The 20,840-nt window shown below is 39.3% G+C and overlaps 1 protein-coding gene and 2 long non-coding RNA genes across 4 annotated transcripts in view; 2 read left to right on the plus strand and 1 right to left on the minus strand.

Annotated features, from left to right (window-relative positions):
* The window catches only part of dmd (dystrophin), a 316,485-nt gene that overhangs the window by 23,650 nt on the left and 271,995 nt on the right, over positions 1-20,840 (plus strand). The gene's annotated exons all lie outside the window — the stretch shown is intronic.
* LOC146492385 (uncharacterized) overlaps positions 1-20,840 on the minus strand; it is a 76,921-nt gene that overhangs the window by 15,941 nt on the left and 40,140 nt on the right. The gene's annotated exons all lie outside the window — the stretch shown is intronic.
* Positions 6,714-20,243, plus strand: LOC146492386 (uncharacterized). The gene is made up of 2 exons (XR_014872322.1): positions 6,714-8,004; positions 8,403-20,243. It is a non-coding gene; the product is annotated as an uncharacterized LOC146492386 (long non-coding RNA).

A 20,840-nucleotide genomic window follows, 5' to 3' on the forward strand; every position in this document is an offset into this window, starting at 1 on the left:
GAATGAACAATGGGCTGGGAGGTCAAAATGTTACATCCAGATGAACATAGTCAACCTTTTGGGATTTACTTACCTGGATGATTGAGCATGCATCAAGACAACGGGAGGCCTTGGGATAGATGGTGAGACACCTTTGTTGTATGCAAATACAGGACAGGTCACTACACCAATCTTCAATCTGCTGTTCATTTCAAATTCTTTATTTTCCCAAAAGGGAAATTAGTTTAGCAGCCGGATAAAGGTAAACAAAACAATAATATAAAACGACAATAATAGTAATAGAAAATCCCCAGACGGTTATTTGCCATTTAGGAGACAGGATGCAGTAGGGATAAAAGAAACCTGGAGTCTTTTGATCTTCCTCACAGGTACTCTAAAACAGCTCAAACTCACTGTGAAGTGGATGGTTCAAACATTTAACAATAGAATGAACCTTTCTAAGCACATTTTTATTGTAAATAGCCAAAAGTCCATCTTGCCAGCGCCCTGCAATTTTGCTAGCAGTTTTTACCAGAAGACCGAATCGATTCTTATTCTTCACCGTCAGGTTACCAAAGCAGGCAGCGATACAAAAAGACATCACAGATTCGATAAAACTTCTATAAAACAAAGACAACATCTCAGATGAGACATTAAAAGATCTAATTTTCCTTAAAAAGAACAGTCTTTGTTAAACTTTTTTAGTAGTGGCATCAGCATGAGATTCTTTATGGTCAAGCACACCTAGATATTTATAACTCTCAACGATCCCAATCAGCAGTTTTAATGATTGATTGATTGATAATACTTTATTCATCCCGAGGGAAATTGGGTTAAGGTTAATGATAGTAGGTGATGAGCTATAAGAAGACTTCCTAAAATCAATAATCATGTCTTTAGTTTTTGACACATTTAGTGACAGGAAGGTCTCATCACACCAATCCACAAAATCATCTACAACCTGCCCATGGCCTGACTCGCCCCCACAAGAAGACTGACGATCACTGTGTCGTCACCAAACTTCAGGATGTGTCTGTTCGTGAAATTGCTGCAACACTCATTTGTGTGCAGAAAGAACAGAAGGGGAGAGAGGCAGCACGCTGGGGTGATCCAGTAGAGGAGAGCACATCAGAAAATACAGGATGCACGCTCACGCATTGTGACCTATTAGTCAGAAAGTCTGTCACCCAGCCGATCAGAATAGTGTCAAGCTTGAAATGATTGTAAAGCCGGTCAGCGAGTATGAAGGGTTGAATTGTATTGAATGCCGATGAAAAGTCAGCAAATAATAATCTTGCGTGGGTGTGGGGGGCCTCAAGATGCTTATACAAGAGAAGCAGGAGTGTGACGGCAGCATCCTCCACACCTCTCCCTGCTCTATAGGTGAACTGGAAGGGGTCAAGAAGGTGTTCAACATGCATTAAAATCTCATTTTTAATTGTCTTCTCAAATGATTTCATCACTAAAGAAGTCAGAGCCACAGGCCTAACATCATTCAGTACCTTAGGAGAACTGCCCTTAGCAACAGGAGCAATGACAGCTTGTTTCCAAATCTTAGGTACCATCTGTAGCTCTAAAGAAAGTGAGAAGATATGGTGAAAATCCCACTCAGCTGATCAGCACAAGTTTTCAGTACGTGTCCACAGATGTTGTCAGGTCCAGGACTCTTAGTGTGTCTAAAGAGATTAGCTACCCCCCTCTCATCAATACAAAATGATGGGGGAGTGATGGTCTTTTCCCTCAGTGTGCTGGTCTGCACATAGTCATAGTTCTCAAAACGCAGGTAAAAACTGTTAAGACTGTCTGCCAGATGTTTGTCAGAGGTAAACCCTTCTAAGGTAATATTACTTTTACCTTTCGTTTGTAGCCCTGCCATTGTTTTCATACCAAGCCAATACCATACCAGCTCTTTTAAGGTTGTTAGTGCTGAGTTCTGCCTCAATCCACAGCTGATCACCACATGCACTATTTGGTGAAGAAGTTGTTTGTCAGACTCCAGGAGGTGCGGGGGCAGTCAGTTACCACATATTGTTTAGAGACAGCGACACACAACTGATTTGGCAAATAGCCATTCAGTAATAAAGTATGGATGTAGCTTGTTAGACTCCAGCCCAGCTGACCAAACAGGAAGCTGGAAGGATATTTGAGTGAGACCCAGGAGTCAGCTAAGATGACACAATGCATCGGGTTTACCAATCTTGGCATTCTTGTTCTCTTTTTTCCTCTTGTTTTGTTTACTTTATCCCTCTGTCTCTCTTGATGTTGCTTTCTGTTTTTAAATTGAAAACAAAAAGTGTTATGATCAGGAAAATTGACAATTGCTGTTTTCTTCTTTTAACATTTGAATCAATCTTGTAAATGTTTGTGATTTAAAATAACAGTTTTCCAAGATACCCTTAATGATTTATTATGTTGCAACCGTCCCCCAAACTTCCAAACTCTATCTTCAAATGTAGTCTTTTATCATTAATATATATATACACATATATACACACACACACACACATATATATATATATATATATATATATATATATATATATATATAATTTGTCATTAAAGTAAGTGCTTGTTGGAGTGATTAACATGTCTGATAAAGTAGATAAGTCCTAAACCTCAGTAACAATATGATGCCGAAATGTCTTTTCAGATTTTATAACTCTATAGTGAAACTGTTTCCATGTTAAACAGATATAAAGACAGGAGGCTGAACTAGATGTGGCAGAGCTGAGGATGTTAAGATTTTCCTGGGAGTAATCAGGAGTCTGAGGGACAGCTCGGACTGAGCGGTTAGCGAGGCAAAATACTGGACAAAACGTGTTGAATATGGAGTTGCCAGGTAGGAGGAAAAAGACAAAGACCACAAAGTTTAGCCCCACTTGTCAGAAATTTATACCACTGAAGAAGAACTGGAACAGGTCCTCCCTCCACGGTGTTGTGAATATTTGTTTGGGGAGAGCACAGAAGACCTCTGCTTCCTTCACAGGATGAGTTGGTGTGCTGCAAAAAGTGACTCAAATGATTTATAACCTCCCAAATGGTTGACATATATTATTCAGTTTTTCATTTAAATCATTAATGAACAGATCATTGTATAGTAGCCCAAGACTACTGATTATTTTATAATGACAGATGCACTGTGGTCCAGGAGGGGCTCCAAAATCTGGTGTTGATCAAGAGGTGAATTCACCCTAATAAAACTTCCGCCTGTAACATAACTGCCGAAATGTTAAGTCTTCAGTCTCTCATAGTCTAATATATATATATATATATATATATATATATATATATATATATATATATATATATATATATATATAAATTAATTAATTTATTTAATTTATTTAATAAATATATATATATATATATATATATATATTTATATTTATTTATTTATTTATTTATATATATAGATATTTGTGAAACTTAATGAACCAAACTAAATACTAACACTGAAGGGTGGCTGGTGGGGCCACCACAGGGATGTATGAATCCAGGTGGGGTTTATTATTGCAAAAATAAACAGAAGGCTTGGTTATGATTAGTTATTAAGAATATAGACCTATGCTTTATTCCTGATCCAGCCATGTGCTGACTGGACTGGTGTATCAACGTACACATGGACAGCATCCCAAGCATACCTTGAAAGTAACCCAAGACCTTCATAAAGCAATAAAAAACCAGAATCACAGATCAGTCACCTGGCCTCAGTTCAACTCAACATAATTTTTCACTTGCTGAAAACGAAATAGCAAACAAAACAATCAGAAAGTAAAGGTAGTGCATCAAAGGCCTGGCAAAGCACCTCAAAGGTGGAAAATCAGCATTTAATGACAAATGCAAATCTGTTGTGGTCACTGGCTGCCAATGGTCAAGGGCTGTTTATGTTCGTAAACACGGAGGCACTGTGTAATGAGCAGCTGTAATGTTTGAAAGGTTGATGCAATATATTTGTTGAAGCCTCGAATTAAAGCTGAAAGTGTGCACTTTAAACACATCATCGATTCATTAATTTCAGACCCATTGTGTGTGTGTAATGCAGAGGGTGCATTGTAGTTAATTGCTGGCTATAATTTGAAAATCTCTACAATAAAACATTTTTCCTGTCGTTTTCATGTTGAATTATGCAGATTTTTGCACTTTAAAAGCATTAAAGTAGCGTTTTGTCCTGTTTGTATGTCAAACGGGTTCACTTTGATGGGACATGATATGTGATATCAGTCAGAAAATGCGTTATAGAAGGAGGAAAGATGATGACTTTTAAACATACACATATGGAGTGCTCAGGAGGTAGAGCAGGAAGGTTGGTGGTTCGATCCCCAGGTAAACCAGTCTCCATTTAAAATAAGATAGTAACCCCAAGTTGCTCTGTGATGAATGTGTGTGAATAGTAGATAGAAATCACTTAAAAACATACAAGTGGGTGAATAAAGCAGTAGAAAAGTGCTATGTAAGACTAGAGAGCAACAAATCTGACTTTAGATTTTCACAGCTGTGAGTGGACAAACCAAGAAAGCCGATTTTAATGGACGGAGCAAAAATTTTAAAGCAAGTTTTCCTTGTTTTACTGACAGAGATCTCAGTCTGTTCTACCAGCTGCTCTAATTCATTTTGACTTATTTATTTGTGCATTTATTTACTCAGACAGTCATGGGAAGAAAATTATCCATGAAAAGAATTTCAGGCTAAATAAAAAAATGATTCGATCCCATCTTGTTCAGTTCTTAGAAAGCCAACATTAATCCCATATATCTGATGTAGAAAACACTTTACTGAATAATGAACTGTGAACATTAAAACCAGAGACTAACTCATAAACAACCCTAAATAAAAACCTTTGGTGTATCTTTCCTTGAAAGTTCAAAGGTTTTCAAATTGTGCTTTTCTTCCTCTTGCTCTGTCTAGGATGTGTTCATTGTACCTTCAGCCCTTTAGCCAATTACTCATGCAGCAGATGACCCACAAAATGAGCTAATATTCTATTCATGGGAAGAAAAATACACTTTTCAGGGCTGTGCAGAGATCAGGTCACCCAATTGCATAACCTAACACTGTGTCAGTCGCACCTCATTTCAAGTTTCATCCCATTTAGAGCTCCCAATATCAAAACCCATCATGCGGGATTTTCCTCTCCCTGATGTTTCAGAATGCCGAGAGCTGTCGGGCTGCTCGCAGAAACCAAACCATGATTCAAAGTCACAGAGACCTGTGAACACATGAATCAGGAGTCTAGGGAGCAGAGGGTCAGCCTGTGAAAGAACAAAAAAACCCACCTTGCACTACTTAATTTTGAGATTTTGAAATAGTTTGAAGACATGTACACACCCATCCTCACAGAATGTGAAGAAGAAATCAAAACTATGGCTGATTATTAGAGCTGTTAGCTGTCAAAATACAAACAGGGTAATGCAATCCTCTGTCCTTTTAAGCAAAACTTTAACACCATCCATCACGACAGTAAGCTACCTACCAACCAGTTGACCATTCAGCTAACTGTGCGCACAAAATGCCAGTGGAAGAGGTGACTAAAGTTGTAATTTCTTTTTTTTTAAATTCTTTATTTCTAAACTATTACTTCACGAAGGTGATTACAGGCATTAATCAACACAATTTACAAGGGGAAAACAAAACGAAACGAAAGAGAAAGAAAAACGAGGAAAGGAAAAAAAAAAACAGTCGGGAGTGACCAGTTAGCTCGGTTGGTGGTTTCAAGCTTTGAAAAGAAGATTCGGCTCATGGGTATTGGCATATAGGACCCACTTATCCCAACACAAATGGAACCAACCCACCCGGTCATTGACATGAGCTGTTACCTCCTCCATCCTATAAATCTCCAGCGTAATTTCCCACCATAATGACAAGGTCGGTATATCTTGCAGGGACCATTTCTTAGTTATACTTTTCTTACTTGCAACAAGTAAAGCTCTTAACAGACATGTATCATTTTTAGACCAGTTCTGCGGTGTACAACCAAAAAAGATTGTCTTCATGTCCAAAGGGAATGTAGAGTCAAAAATGCCTTGTAACGTACCATGAATGTCAAAAGTGTTAATTTCTCATATTTTTGTCAAACATCTGCTGACTGAGAAACAGGAAACCTTGGGAATACACAGTTTTTACATGGCATAGCCAGGTGGCGCAGATTTACATGTTACATACAGTGCGCATGCTCATGGAATGTTGTCTGCAGGTGAAATTTACTCACCTTCACCTCATTACATCACTATGTGGTACAACTTGGTGAACTAAGTTTCCCAGCCTCATTCTCCTAGGAAAAGCTACCTTCCGACGAGCGGAGAGAGAGAGAGAGAGGCAGACAGAAAGAGGCTCCGTTATATACCGGACCCGCCAGACGGTGAGAGAGGAGGAGTCTCGGCCACTGTTAGTGACACGGGGAAGCTGTCAAGGAACGGGTAAATCACCGGTACTGGCTGATCGACTGGATACACTAGCGCGCACCTCTTCACTGTAGTCCTCCTGCAAAGCTTAACAGCACAGAAAATAACACTACTACTAATAAAAAGACGCAGATGCTGGCACACCTACGTCAGAGGTGATTACACGGCTACCTGGATAATAACAGGCTCGGTTAAGCGGTTTGGGAAATTTGAAGAGGACCGCCGCCTTTCACCTGTTCAGCTGTGCTGAGCGACACAGCGGCTCAGCGGCTGCCTCAGCGGGATTAACAGCTGCTAAGATGACGACGGGCTAAAATGTGTCGTTTTCAGGTAAGATGCTCCGCGGGGATGCGTGGACATTCTCACCGGACACTTAAAGGTGTGTCGTCCTACCGTTTAGGTGCAACGTGTTTTATTTGAAGAAGTCCAGCAGACGTGCCTGTCAGCTGAGCTCTGGGTGCACGCTACTGTGCACGCTTCTTGATGAAAGATTGGTAATCCGCAGAGTTTGATGGGTTTTTGCTGCTCGCTGTCTTCATGCTGTTGAGTAGTAAACTCTATGTAACAACAGGCGGTGGTGCCAAGATACGACATTCCTCAGCATGTCTGCGTATCTGCGCATGCATGTGTTTGCTGGGGATTATTGTTAAGTGCTCTGTTAATACTATAATACGACATACATGTGTTCCGGTTGGGTTTGTCGGGAGCGCAGATTCATAATGTGTAATTTAATTAAATGTGGATGGGGTGCAAACTGGAAACCCTTAGCAACTGAGGACATCTAGACTCAACTGTGCGTGCGTGTGCATGTGTGTGCGTCTTGTCTCGCCTATAGTATCGTCCACCTGCACTTCCCTGGGTTAATCTCCTGTGTGAGGTAATTCAGCTGACTTCGGGACTGCTTTTCTTTACAAATAACGATTGAAATGGATTTGATTTGATTCTTCACCAAAGGAGCACATTTTGAAATTATACTGTGCAGAATTATTATTTGTATTTACTGTAGCTAAATCGATTTCTAAATCTCTGAGCAGCCAGTTTAATACTGTAGGGACTCGTGATATATGAGGGATATTTGGTATTTCAGAGGTGCAGGCATATTATCGGGATATCATATTTAAGTACATGTGAAGGCAGGCTTAAATATAGTAACATATATCCATGACACATACTGAGATATAGTAGGGAGGGTTAAAACTGTAGACTGTATTTAAAAGATGGAGAGAGCCATTTAGATCTCAACCACTGGTTAGTGAAGTTGTAAAGCCTCAGGCTGAGCATTTTTCATTGCTGCCATCTCAACAAGAAATATATTCTTGTATTACTGGTGTAAAGTTTCTGAGACTAGGATTGTAAGATTGGGTCAATTTAAAAATGGCAACACTCATTGATAAATGTATTACAACACTTTTACATTTTACTGTTAAACCAGAATGCCCTTTTGTCAGGAGGTTAGGGTCAGTTTGGATGGCTAGGGTGCCAATAAACTGTAATCACTACTGTTAATTCCTCTTTCAAGCTCCTTTTAACTATGGCTGTTCTACACTATTGTCAGCTTTAATAACTTATCTATATGAACTCGAACCAAGTTATTTTTTTGGTTAATTTAACCAAAATGTGCATACTGGTTGTAGAACTGCTATTGGTATAATAGAATAGAATTAGAATAGAATTCAACTTTATTGTCATTGCACATGCACAGGTACAGGGCAACGAAATGCAGTTTGCATCCATCCAGAAGTGCTTTTAGTGATATAGATATATTACAATATATATTAGCAATAATATAGATATGTAAGTATATTACAGAAATGGGTCTATTATGATATGTTATAATGTACACGGTATGAAGTATGTTATGAATATTCTATAACTATAAGTATGTACAGGCTGTAGTGAGTACAAGCTATGAACAGGATATAAATATGAAATAAAAAACTATACAGAAATCTGAGATATACAAATCTAGAAAGATATAGAAATCTGAGATACAATAGCATTTCTACAACCAGTATGCACATACAGTTTGTGTCAGAAGATAATATAAGCTAGAACAATTTATATGGTCTCACATAAGGTCTGAATTTCTAAAAGTGTTTTTAAGAAAACGTGACTATGATAACATCCAGGAGCAGTGTTTGGTAATGGATCCATCATCTTGTGATAAAAGGAAAGAGAGATCATCATATCATAATCTCCTTTCATTCTCAAGTCATAGAAAAATGTATAAAAATAGATCAGGATTAGCAAAAGATTAGCAGCATATTTTAAACACACACTGTATGTAATAACAAGAGTAGTTGTAAATGTATTCAAGGTGATGGTAAATAATTCTTCTATAGCATGTTTTCCTCAGGAGGTAGAGCAGGTCATCTACTCATTGGGGAGTTGGTGGTTCAATCCCTGAACGCTCCAGTCTGCAAAAATCCTTGGCAAAGGTACTAACAGCACGCTGCATTCTGGTGCATCCACTGGAAAAAGTGATAGAAATCACTTAAGCATAGAAAAAAAGTGCCTGTGTGAATGGATGAATGAGAAAAGTTATATATTTGTACACTGAGTGCACAGGTAGAGCAGAAAACCATGATGAGGAACAAGTCCATTTACAAAGAGGCTCCAGCCCTCTGTGACTCTGAATAGGATCAGCTAAAAAAATGGATGCTTGGATATAATAAAGTACTTTTCTCATCACTCTCATCACTCTCAGGAATAAAGACACATTCAATAAAAATGTGTCTTTATTCTTATGAGCGCTCTTAACTTGGGCTGTTTGCCATTGTATGAGAGCATATTGTTCGTGTGTGGACGCAGCAGTTGACGTTTTAGTAAACTGGAAGTTATCCTGCACCTGTGTCATTGCATAAATGTGGCATTTCTGCTGTTTTTATACCGTGGATAGAACTGAATTTAAACCCTTTCCCTGACCTCTCTGTTTGTGCTCGTGTGTTAGTCTGTATCACCCCGGTTGTGTGATGTTGTATATAAAGACTCTGTTTTAAGACTGCTTCTTAAACAGTACTGTAGTTTTAAGCCGCTACTTTTTCCCCACACTGTGAACACTGCGGCTCATACTGACGTGCGGCTAATGCATTTTTTTTTCATGCGGCCAAAAACATTTTGCCTGGTAACAGTAGACCAATAAAATTGATAAGTAGTATATATATTTTACCGGTTGTTAAGAGACGTTGTAATGTTGTTTGTGCACTGTTGCGTAAAAAAACATGAGCAACGTAATTTGTGTGTTACTGATACGTACGTATACTTACAGGTAGCCGTGTTACAGGCGCTGTTCGAGGAAAAGAAGCATTTGCAGTATGTATTTTTGTATGTTACCATGTTTATGTTACCTTATGGATTAAATTAAACGTTAAAAATCCTCACGTGTAATATTTCTGTGTACATATCTCATATTACAAGTGAAACGCATACGGCTTAAAATCCGCTGCGGCCTGTACAAGGACAAAATTGATTTTCTTCCTAAAATCAGAGCACGCGGCTTTTAATCAGGTGCGCTCTGTAGTCCGGGAATTACGGTAATTGTAAACATAAGGGTAAGGCTCCATTAACCCTTTAAAACCGATCGGAGCGGGCACACTCTGTTTTGCACTACTTTTAAATCCCGGTAGCTCTGCAACCACGTGAGCTAGCGCAAAAATTTTTTTTGCATATGAAACCGGAGGAGTTGTACTTACATCTTATGCCATCAGCTTGTCCTCGGTCACAGTTTCCTTCCACATATAGTTTTGCAAAAACTGCATAAAAAGCACTTGCAGCAACAAAAACATAATATTCCAGAAACACGCTTTGCTGATCCGATCAGCTGTTTGTAACACTTCCTACGTTGGAATAGACGTCAGCGCAAACTTTTGCATGTCCGCCATGACCTGCCCGAAACCGGAAGTGACGTCATTTCGGGGAAATGTAGTTTTTTACCATCAGGGCCTCATGAGCCTATACTGGTGTTTTTAAAAGTTATATTTGACTTTATGACTTTCTGTGTGGTTTCTGGGATGCTTAGGACTCATATTGCACTGCTGGAAATAGTTTATTTTGATGCATATGCTGCTTTTTTGCAAATTTGCATTATAATATTTATTTTTCGTTTTTTCCTGCAGTATATAAAAATTGGTGTATTTCAAAAATAAAACTATGAAGACACTCAAAATAAATTTCCTGTGGTGGGAAACTATTTTGTGCAACTTTTTTGTATTTACAGTTTTGAGGGATAAGCCTCTTAAATTTCTCTAACTAGAAATATATGTTAAAAAAACAAAAACGATTTTCAATTTTTTTGTAGTTTATTGCACTTTCGTGCAATTTATGTAATTACTATGCACTTAATGCAGACATATTATTAGAATTTAGGCTGTAATGGTTGTATTGATGTATAGCAACTTGAAATGCTCCCAAAAATGGCTCCACAGCATGTAAACATATAATATAAGCTCTGGTGGACTTGGTTCTATGGTAGGTCTTAAAGGGTTAAGAGCAAGTCACAGTTATGACTCTGAGTGTATTACCACACCAGGCTTAGTCTGGTTTATACTCCAGTCCCAACAAGGAAGAAATAAATTCTCATGATGAAAGTATCGAGAATGATAATAAGGTGCCATGTATGAATGGATTACACAAGTCACTTGCAGCCATGCTAAATTTATTGCAAATAGTGAACAATTGGGGTGACAATTATTTAGTTCCCCTGCTGAATCAGTTTCATTTTAATGGAAAGGGATAAATATCAACCAAAAATCCATTATATAAAAGTTATGAATTGATTTGCATGTCACTAAGTGAAACAAGTATTTGACTCCGACAACTCACAGGTTGGCTGTGTGCCTGTGTGGCACATTCATTACAATCAGTCAATCATTAATCAATTACTCCCCATCTAAACCTGTCATGTGTGTACAGCACACCTGTCCACAGAATCAGCTTCCTCCATTCCAGCCTTCATCGTGGGTAAGACCAAATAGCTGTCAAAAGCATTATGGACAAGATTGTAGACCTGGAACCAGCAGTGATCTTGCTGAGAATGTGACAATCGTCGGTGCATTATTCAGAAATGCAAGAAATATAAAATTACCAGCAATCACCCTCGGTCTGGACATCCATGCAAGAGTTTGCCTCGTGAGATGAGAATGAAGAAAGGTCAAACACAAATTATCAAATGTTCGTAACATTATTTTGCTTTATCCATTACAAAGTTCTGTTCCAGTTCTGATGCTTAGGATCATTGTGCTGTTGGAGCACCCAATTATGACCCGATTTCAATTGTCTAGCTGTTGATTTGAGGTGAATTTCAAGAATTTGGGAGTATTCTTCCTTGTTCATTGTTTCATTTACTTTGTGTAGTGTACCTGTAGCAGCTCCTGGGGTCTAGAACAGTGGTCCCCAACCCATGGGCCGTGGACCGGTACCGGTCCGTGAGTCGTTTGGTACCGGGCCGCGAGAGTTGAGGCTCAGGTGTGAAATGTATAGTTTTCAGGGTTTTTATCGGTTTTCAGCGTTATTTTGTTATCGTTTTTATCGTTTACTCGGTTTTCCTGGGTCTTTTCACGTGTGTTATGAATAAATCTTTTTTTCGGTACCGGTACTAGTTTTATTTTGTTGTATTTATCCGCGACACCTTAAAGGCCAGTCCGTGAAAATATTGTCATGCATAAACCGGTCCGTGGCGCAAAAAAGGTTGGAGACCGCTGGTTTAGAATGACAGAAGAGTCTAATGGGTGCAGCCATTTATTTTCTTTGTTAGCATAGATAGGCTGTTCTCTGGACATCGTTTGTGCAAACTACAAAATAAAAATAAATCGCAACTCACACAATTCCTTTGAATTATGTTCTAGCAATTAGTCCAAATAAATTGTTGCTATCAGTGTGTGAAGAGTGGGAGAAGAGGGTTGCATTGACAATCCAACACAATGGGCAGCACATTGAACACATTTTACAAGTGGTCAGAAACTTGTAAATAACTCATGAAAGAATAAAGTTACGTTGAAACCAAGCACACTGTTGTTTTTCTTGTGACATTACCAATAAGTTTGATGTGTCACATGGCCCTCTTCCTATTGAAAAAACAAAAGTTGTATCCAAGATGGCCGACTTCTAAATGGCCACCATGGTCACCACCCATCTTGAGGAGTTTGCCCCCTCACATATACTAATGTGCCACAAACAGGACTTTAATATCACCAACCATCCCCATGTTATTACGCTGTATCCATAGAAACGGCCCACCCTGTACATCATTCAGCATTATTGATGCTGCAGAACCAAATAAGGACGACCATTGCAATCTGTGTCCACGTTATTCACTTGTCACATGGCATGTGGCGACTGAAATATTTCCAGAGCTCAGATGTGAAAGGCTTCCTGTCCACACATAGAGTTTATGGTCCTTGACACCCATTGTCCCAGCCCTGTCCTCTCACACACACTTACACTCACACACAGATAACTCCTAAGCTGTTAACCCTTTAAGACCTACCATAGAACCAAGTCCGCCAGAGCTTATATTATGTTATATTATATTTTTACATGCTGTGGAGCCATTTTTGGGAGCATTTCAAGTTGCTATACATCAATACAACCATTATAGCCCAAATTTTAATAATATGTCTGCATTAAGTGCATAGTAATTACATAAATTGCAAAAAAGTGCAATAAACTACAAAAAATTGAAAATCGTTTTTGTTTTTTTAACATATATTTCTAGTTAGAGAAATTTAAGAGGCTTATCCCTCAAAACTGTAAATACAAAAAAGTTGCACAAAATAGTTTCCCACCACAGGAAATTTATTTTGAGTGTCTTCATAGTTTTATTTTTGAAATACACCAATTTTTATACACTGCAGGAAAAACGAAAATAAATATTATAATGCAAATTTGCAAAAAAGCAGCATATGCATCAAAATAAACTATTTCCAGCAGTGCAATATGAGTCCTAAGCATCCCAGAAACCACACAGAAAGTCATAAAGTCAAACATAACTTTTAAAAACACCAGTTTTAAAAATAGTTACGCAAAACAGAGCGTGCCCGCTCCGACCGGTTTTAAAGGGTTAATGGCTCTATTCCTTTCCATCGCCCTGCTTGGCTGGCTGGACCTCCATCCATCTGCTTTGTGTTGCACTATTCAGAAAGCTGGTTAATCCCCCAGCAACCAGAAACAAGAGGAGAAATCCAAACTTTCAGCTCTTAACGTTTCTCCCTCTCCCCTTAATACTCCTTTCTAGGGATGGGCAATTCATTGAAACTTAATAATAACCAATATTCACCTCTAATCTTAACAATGTCACTTGGTTTTGTTTTTAATTTGTTTGTCGCTTGGTTTTGTTTTTCCGTAGGGTGAGATGCAGCTGGATAGGTCACCAGTCTGCTGCAGGGCTAACACAGACAATCATTCACACTTATGGGCAATTTAGAGTCACCAGTTAACCAAACCCTAGCTTCTGTGTGTCTTTAATGGGGCTTGTGCAGTATTTGTTATTGTATATGTGTCTTTCCTACTGTATGCAAGGATGCCTAAAAGGGCCGACGGCACTGGGTACCCATGCTGCAGAGCTTTGATAAGGGAAGAAAAAGAGCAGAACAAAGTGTTGAAGATACATATCAATAATGTCACACGTGCAGCATATTTTCAACTCCGTAACATCAATCGCCTCCGCCCTTTCCTCACTCCTCATGCCACTGCCATTCTCGTCCATAATCTTGTTATCTCTCGAATTGATTACTGTAACTCACTATTATTTGGCCTTACACACAAATCAATCAACAAGCTCCAACGTGTCCAGAACTCTGCTGCCCGTATTATTACCAGGACTTCCTCTACCCACCACATCTCCCCAATCCTGAAGCAGCTTCACTGGCTCCCGGTTAAGTTTCTCATTCATTTTAAAATAATCCTTTATACATTTAAGGCTATTCATTCTCTCTCTAAACCATACCTCTCTGATTTAGTACAGATGTACTTCCCATCCCGGTGCCTCAGATCTTCATCTTCTCTTTCTCTCTCTGTTCCTTCCGCTCGTCTGATTACAATGGGGGGCGGGGCTTTTAGTTGCCCCGCCCCTTGACTTTGGAATTCCTTACCCCTTGACCTCAGAAATATTAGTTCATTCCCTCTTTTTAAGTCCACCCTCAAAACTCATCTGTTTAAAATTGCTTATGTTTAAACCTCTGTATGCTCTTAACTTTTATCTGTTATTCTTATTATTGTGTATATTTCCAGTTTTTGTGTTTTTATCTGTTGTACAGCGTCCTTGGGTGCTTTGAAAGGTGCTATTATTAAATAAAATGTATTATTATTATTAAGATACTAGCAACACTTTGGACACAACTGAGGCCACATATGTGAGAGAGACACTGAGGCTGTGCCATTAAGTCATCAACTGTTTGCTCTAATGTCCAAGCAGAAGTCCGAGGCCCAACGGCTAACACAAGCTGTTGATTCATAAATAGACGTTTTTGGCCTGAAGAAGAATTCAAATGTATTTAGTATCTTGGAAGAACATTTTAGCTTCTTGTCTTTTACCAAAAATGTTTTTGTTTATTTATAATATTTAAAAAGAACAAGTTAAATTCTGCGATCTCCTTCTCTCTCTTTCTTTTTTGAACAATAGTATGCTTGATCTTTAAAACCCCGAGTGGCGTGTAATAAAATGGTTCATTTTTTGCACTTTTCTTGGCGGATGAGTTTCCTGAAATCCTGTCAAATGACTCTGCGACGAGGAAGCTCATTTACCGCCTAATGAAAACACCTCGTGCATTTCTGATTAACGTGTTGGTCTCTGACTTCTCGCATTCATCCTCTTCTGGATTATGGAAACAAGTGAATAGTTTTCTTTTTCTGTCCCTCTTTTGTTTGGATTTGTTCTAAAATGAGGTGACAGTGAGATACTGATTGGCTCCATTTGGAAGCTGCATCCTTCCTGCTTGATGAGAAGTTGTCAAGTTAAAGCCAAAAGAAATCTCCAGTTTCTTGAATCAACCTCCTTGTTCTCAACACATATGCTTGTTTTAAGCTTTGCTCATTCACACTGGGTCCTCGTGACATGACAGAGGGAGATGAGGCAGTCAGAAGAGTGACAGAAGAAGAAGAATCATGCCCTGCAGCTTATTGGAAGTCTAGATGGTGACGTTTTCAACAACCCCAACACAGCATCACCACTTCCTGCCCCTAACCCATCAAAACCAAGTGTAATGAGTGGGTTCTGTCACCCAGCAGCACACTACACAGGCTACGCTAATCAATCCACAGGCAGTGAAACTGAGGGTAGACAGCATGTTCAAAACAGTGAGAGAAAAAGGAAAAGGGTGTAATGTCTAAGAGAGGAATAGAGCGAGAGAGTGGGAGAAAACAGAGGCGACAAAAATAGGACAAGATGCAGGTAGAAAGGTAAAAAAGGAGAGGAGAGAAAGATGATGCAAGAGGGGGACAGAGGGAGGAAAAAAGAGTGGAGGGGAGATGATGGGAGGAACTGAGAAGGCGATTATGTCTGCCCTTGTCCAAAGAGGATAATGAAGTGAGCTGACCAAGTGTTGCAAATTCAAATGTGTACCTGGTGCCTGCACAAACACACACACACAAACTCACACACACTGACATACTTTTAAAAAGCAGCTACTTGAACTCGCTTTGGAAAGAGTATCATCATCCCTACCATATTATTTTTGAGGGTTAATAATACTCCAAGTGAGGGGTTAGCAGTGCATTTTTACCAGCTAAATGGAAATCAGCTGCCTGCCAGTGCAGTTTAAAGTCTTTCTCACATGTATGTGTGTGTAGAGACATGCAGAGCTGGGGGAGAGTGAGGCTGATAGAGGACTAAGGCATCGTATGCAAATATAAAGCATCGCAGGGAGACTAATGGAAAGAAACATCACGTAATTCTTAATTGCAACATAATGTAATTTGGCTTCTCATCATGAGTAACAGGACACGTTATATTGAGAGCATGTAAGTTACTCAAGCTGCTGCTGACAAACTGGTATATTTGGACCTTGCTCGTGTATTTCAATAGACCCAGGCATTTTTCACATTAACAAAGGGCAGCTGTACAGACACTGTAGTGTGCATTCACTGTAAGAGACTGAAAACTATCTTTAACCCCATAATGCCCTTTGTATCATATTTGATACATGAGTTTCTGAGACCTCTATCTCATCAGCATGATCAGTACTTGCCATAATTTCAAAATGTTATGGACAAAACTCTTTTTTTGGTCTAAAATTAACATTGTTGTTAACAAAAAGTTGCCAAAAACGGCCAATGTATCAAAATATATCATATGCAACATCCATCCATCCATCCATCCATTCGCTTCCGCTTATTCTTTTCAGGGTCTCAAAGTTCAAAAGTAGAAAAATAAGTCCAGTATTATAGAATGAAACCAAAGATCAAACCCTGTTTTCAGAACATGGGAATAGAGCAGCTGATAGAGAATTCAACATTAATGAATCAATGGCATGGAAGTAGAGGAAGCAAGAAGAATGAGTTGAGTAAAGTTTGACTTATCTGACTGTTTTGTTTCGCTCAACGTGTCCTATAATCCGGTGCGCCTTATGGTCCAAAAGATACGGTAACTTCTACCTTCCTTTAGCACGTCCAGAAGTCCAGCTTTCTGTGCGATGGTTAGCATCTTCCTCTGCCTTTTGGGTGCAAAACGCTTCATCGACATTGTTGTTTGTTGGGGAGAAAACTTACAAACATACAGTGCAGCACTTCAGAGTCACGCTGCTAGAGATCGAAGATTTATGTAAATTGATTGATTGACAATGGTCTACAGCCAATCAGGACGCAGAACACAATGTGCTGTAAAAAACAAACAAAAAAAATGCAAAATTGCACAATAACAATCCGCAAAACAGCGAGGCCGCGAAAGGTGAACCTCCGTATAGCAAGCAAGGGAACACTGTATTGTTATTTCCTCAGCAGATCTTAAATTACATTCAATTCAATTTTTTTTATACAACAGTCGCCTCAAGGCTCTTGATATTGTAAGGTCGACCCTACAATAATACATACAGAGAAAAACCCAACAATCATATGACCCCCTGTGAGCAGCACTTTGGTGACAGTGGGAAGGAAAAACTCCCTTTTAACAGGAAGAAACCTCCGACAGATCCAGGCTCAGGGAGTCTAGCTTAGTGTTTTCTTGTTAAGGCTCTGTCTTTACATGTTTTCCAGTTGAGTAACTTTCTGTTTTGATTCGTCACTCCGTGTCCCGTCTTGCTCCTTGTTCCCCACCACTTTTCTTCTCCCTCGATTGTCCTTGCGATGTATACATGGTGCCAGTTTCTGTCAGCGTTCTGATAACGATCTGTCAGAGCTCTGTTTACCTCTTCGTGTGAGTTCCCTCTTACTCTTGAGTCTGTTTGCATTGGCCTTGTGGACTATTTCATTTTGATCACTTCAATAATCAATATTCACTGAGCGTTTTATGTTATTATGTTGCTTAATAATGCAGAATAATCATATAGAAATAAAAAACCTGAAGTTGTGGCTATTTGAACACGTTGCCTGCAGCACTAAAGGACTCAGCGAGAGACGTCTGTCTCGCCCTGGCAGCACCTGTCCCTCTCCTCCTCTTCAGTTCGCCTCAACATACGCTCGTCATATTCTGTGATATGATTCACTCTGAGGTGTTTGTGTTGCCACAACACCTCACTGTCTTGCCAGATGTATCGCAAACCACGTCTTGGCTGTTTGTGGAGGTAACATACGTCCACACATGACTCAGTTTACGCTCAGCCATTGTTGTGAGTGCGCACGCCAGGGGCTGCGACACATTTATACAGCCATATTTCGCACACGACTATGAAAGGCGTAAGAGGAAGTAGTTCCTTCCAAATTAGACGATCCGAATGATAGTTTCTTTCCACTCTGTTCCTTTTAATGGAAAAACTACAAATTTACCCCAGAGTACTAAAATATCTAGAACATAATTTACTGGTATCGGAAGAATCGATATTTCAGTATCGATCCGCACACCACTAGTAATTAATGAGATGTATTATCTCCCATTTAATAATGCCACACCCAAGGTTTGAATATTTACATGTTTACAATATTTGCACTGATCCACAGCAAACAGCCACTTTGACTCCGACTGTAATTAGAGAATAAAACGCAGAAACATTACAGCAGTGATCTGTTCACATAATCATTGTAACAACATTTAGCTACCGAGCTTTAAATGGTCGTTGGATTTAATAGCGTGTAATACTTGAACTGCCTCCATTAACATCATAGTTATGGAGCTTCATCGTTTCTTCATCTTCTACTGCTCTTAACAATCAGATGACTTAACCAGTTCATTTAATACCAAAACAATGTGAAGATGATTCAGACTAAGTGGGCTGTGTGTTTAAATGGAAAACACGCCTCAGCACTGCACTACATCTCTATGGTTGAGTGTATTTTGTACTCTTTGGGGATCTGAATCGATTTTACTGCATGAGAGTTAAAAATGTATAGTCTAAGGCTCCTGGTCCTAGAGCATGGCTCAGAAGCCCTCACAGTGTACCCTTAATTGGCAAGGAGTATAAATCCTCCTACGTGCACCGTTCTCTCACTTTGTGTCTGTTCTAACTAACCGATACCCTTTGACTCCATCTTCATTACTTTTCTGCAATTTTCTTAAAGGTCACTTTGAATAGAGACAAGCCACAGCTGATTACTGTTCATGCAGTGTGCTCGTCTTTCTAAATATTTAGATGGTTTTAAAATGCATTTGGTGTCTACTGTTATAAATAATTGCTTCAAAGATGAAACTTTTCTCTCTTCATAAACTGGACGTCCTTGGACTTGGTAGTAGCTGGTGTGCAGCAACTAACTTTCACTCTAAAGTTAAGATGCTATGCACTGTTTTAAAAGAAGCTGGGGTGCTGTGTGCCATTTAGTTCTTCTTGTTAACTCTAGATTTAATTAAATAGATTTTCAGTCCATCCATCATCTTGCTGTTATCTGAAGTCAGATTGCAGCGGCATTAGGGCTGCCACAAACGATTATTTTTGCGATTAGTCGACTAATCAGATCATCATCCATTCAACGTAAAACGTACAGCTTATTGCACTAGCATTCATCTGCTCTTATATAACTATCATTAGCTTACAGCTTTAAGTGTTTAAGGTATGTGCTAACTAAAAATAAAGACAAGATGATAGTTTATTAAATTTGACTTATATATCATGTTTAACCTGAGTAGCGAAAGACGGCGGTGGGTTTGAAAACGATTTGCCGGGAGTCCGGTGTTCTCACGGCTCTAGTGAGCCTAGCCCCCAGCTAGCTATCAAGCTAGTGGGTAACAGACGCCTCCGAAAACAAAAATATGTGGTGTCTTGATAAACTGAGCAGATATTTGAGGTTTACACAGCTACATTCTCGCCTGAAAATATGTAAAACGTTTATTTGTGACCCAGAAAGAATAATAAGAGTAATATTAAAACTAACTAGCTGCCGCCATTTTTGGAAACTGAGCTGGGCCGCGCTATGAATTCTGGGACACAGCTTCTTCTTCTTCGGGGTTTAACGGCAGCTGGCATCCTTGTACATGCAGTGCTGCCATCTTCTGTTTCAGTCCGTTATTACACTCTTAAATCCTACTACTTATTCCTGCGTCTTTTGTGATCTTACAAAGCTTCAAACGATGCGTCGACTATTAAATTAGTCGTCGACGATTTTGATAGTCGACGTAATCGTGACTAGTCGACTAATCGTGGCAGCCCTAAGCGGCATTAGGATATTCCAGGTGACCTTGCCAGCCATGCTTTCCAGTTCATCCCGGGGTATCCCAACAAAAGCGCCTCAATCACTTCTGCAATTTTATGAATAAAAGTCTTTCACCACTCTTTAAAGATTTCATCAAAATGGGGTTTTTTTCTCTGCAAAGAGTTCTGCAAAAATGTAGTAAAACGAAATGTCAAGGTTTTTTGGTAAACAAAATTGCTGCAGTGGAGAAAAGCAAAATAATATGTGTTAAAGTATATGCATCAGAAAACAGTATGTACAGTCTGAGAACAGCACCTACTGCTGTATAGTCCAGCAAAATGACGCTACATACATTCAGCAACCACTCATTAAGTACGCTTGCTCCACTGTTCATCACAGCAATCCAGTCAGCCTTTTGTACCAGCAGCAGCTCGAAGCATGTAGATGTGTTGAATCTCAAACTGAGCATCAGAACAAGGAAGAAAGATGACTGAACGTGGCGTTGTTTAATATTTCAGACGAGGACTTCAAGGTGATAGGAAGCCAGCAGTAACTCAAATAACCACTGGTTACAAACACGCTAAGCATCTCTGAAACCAAGACGTCCGAAAATTGTGTGAATGTGATAACTTGAGAACAAGACGACGTAAAATTTTGAAATTGATACCATCGGTGTATCTATTAGGAAGCTGAGGCCACTGACCCCTGCCAGTATTTTTCTAGAGGCAATGAAAGGCTTGAACAATAGAAAATGAT

The sequence above is a fragment of the Neolamprologus multifasciatus genome, chromosome 23 (genome assembly GCF_963576455.1).
Source record: "Neolamprologus multifasciatus chromosome 23, fNeoMul1.2, whole genome shotgun sequence".
NCBI classification, from domain to species: Eukaryota; Metazoa; Chordata; class Actinopteri; order Cichliformes; family Cichlidae; genus Neolamprologus; species Neolamprologus multifasciatus.